Below are 2,500 nucleotides of genomic sequence, written 5' to 3'. Positions count from 1 at the left end.
AAGAGGAAGTGTGGAGGGAGGAAGTGAGGAGGGAGGAATGGGGAGGATGCGGTGAGGAAAAATAGGGAGGGAGTGAGGAGGATATGGATATAAGATATTAGAGAGATGAAAGAATAGAAAGAGTGTAAGAAGCAAATCGGGTGTTAGTGAGGAAGGAGTGTTGGAGAGAGAGGGAAAGGAGGATGAAGTTATTGGGGGACGGAATCGAAAGGGAGTAAGGAGAGAAGAGAAAGGGGGGAGAATCTAAGAGAGACAAGGTAAAAACTAACAAAAGACGATTCATTCTGGTTATCATATAACTCACTTTTATTTTTATCTTTTATTTTTTCGTCATTTCTACTACCAAAACATCACTCGAAAAGCAGCAGCGTAACCTTAACTTCCTGCATAACAGAGCAAAAGTCCTACCAGGCGACCGCGACAGCTTTAGGTCCTTGGGGTGTGTTCAGGACCGGCCGCAGCGGCGATAAGGTCGGCCCAGAGGTAGAAAATGGGCGTGGCCGAGATATAGACGTCGTAAGTTGTAATAAATGTGGGCGTGGTTCGTAGCCAAGGCGGAGGATTTGTCTCGAAGATGAGCTCCTGTTGATGCGGCGGCAGTTGGGAAAAGGCAGTCGTACAAATAACCACACGGGAAGCGAAGGTACCCGCGTCGCAATATATTACGAGGGGAGATGGAACGGACGGATATAAATTCTCGGGAGGGAGGTTTGTGTGTGTGTGTGTGTGTTTATATATATATATATATATATATATATATATATATGTTTATATATATATATATATATATATATATATATATATATATATATATATATATATATATATATATATGCATGTATATATATGTATACATATAGATATATGTATATATATATATATATATATATATATATATATATATATATATATATATATATATATATATATATATATTACATATAGATAGATAGATTGATAGATATATAGACAAATAGATAGATAGATAGATAGATAGATGGATGGATAGATAGATATGAACATGAATAAATGAATAAAATGAATAAATAAATATATAAATATATATAAATATATATATATATATATATATATATATATATATATATATAATATATATATATATATATATATATATATATACATACATTTCATATATATTTCAACCTCCTCCTCCTCTTCTTCATCATCATCATCATCATCCTACTCTCCTTCTTCTGCTTCTTCTACTTCTACTTCTTCTTCGTCCTCCTCCTCCTCACACTCTCCTCCTCCTCTCATTCCTCTTCCTCCTCTTCTTCCAACTTCTCCTCCTCTTCTTCTTCCTCCACCTCCTTCTTTTCCTCTTCCTCCTCCTCTTCCTTCGCCTCCTCCTCCTCCTCTTCCTCCCCCTCCTCCTCCTCCTCCTTCTACTTCTCTCTCCCCGGGTTCTGTCTCCATCACCATGAAAAGTAGAGCCAAAAAAAGGAAACAGAAGGAGAAAATAGAGAAAGAGAAAAAAAAGAAGCAGAAGGATAAAAAAGAGAGAGAAAAAAAAGGGAAGCAGAAGGATAAAAAAGAGAGAGAAAAAAAGGGGGTAGAAGGAGAAAATCAAGAGAAAATGCATCCGCTGTTCAACTTGCAATGAAACATTTCTGGCGAGGAGTTCCAACACGAAGGGGGAGCCTTTCGAGGTGGTTTAAGTGGGGGAGGGAGGGGGGTAGGGAGGGGGGGTTGGAGAGGGAGGGTGGGAAAGGGAGAAGGAGGGGGATGGGAGAGCGGGAAAGGAATGGGGGAGGAAGAGAGGGGAGAAGGAAGGGGATGGTTGAGGGCGCGGGTGGATGGGAAAGGGAGAAGGGAGTGGAGGGGGTAGGGAGGAGGATGGAAGGATGGTAAAGGGGGGGGGGGAGGGAAAAGGGAAAGGAAGGGATAGGGAGGAAAAAGTGAGGATGGGAAAGGGAGAGGGATAGGGAGAGAGGAGTGGAGGATAGGAAAGGGAGAGAGAAAGGGGAGAGGCCAGGATGGGAAAGAAAGAGGAGTTAAAAGGGGAAGAGAGAGGGAGCAGGGGGAGGAGTGGAAAGGGAAGATGGAAACGGGAAAGGGAGGAGGGGGGAGGGACGAGAGGCCAGGGAGGGGGGGAGAGAATGGAAGGAGGTCTCCAGGGAGAGAGAGAGAGAGAGAGAGAGAGAGAGAGAGAGAAGGAGTAAGGGGGTTAAGATGAAAAGGCTTAGAGGTAGGAGGGGGGTTGGGGAGGGGAAGTTGAGAGGGGGGGAGAGGGGGGAGAGTAAGATGAGGGAAGAGGAGGGAAGTGGAGGTGGAGGAGTACAGGGAACAGTGTTAGGACGGAGAAACGGGGGGGGGTAAGGGGAGTAGGGTTAAGACGGAGAGGCGCGGGGGGGGCTAAAGGGGGGTAAGGGTGGGGGGGCTAAAGGGGGGGTAAGGGGGGAGCAGGATGAAGGCGGCTCCCCTGTGCTTCCCGCCATGCTCGTTGCTGCCTCTCCGAGACTCACTAATTTTACGCACG

The sequence above is a fragment of the Penaeus japonicus genome, unplaced genomic scaffold (assembly GCF_977035675.1).
Source record: "Penaeus japonicus unplaced genomic scaffold, GWHDUDI00000001_assembly GWHDUDI00000013, whole genome shotgun sequence".
Lineage (NCBI taxonomy): Eukaryota > Metazoa > Arthropoda > Malacostraca > Decapoda > Penaeidae > Penaeus > Penaeus japonicus.
Note: the sequence above shows the minus strand (reverse complement) of the source record.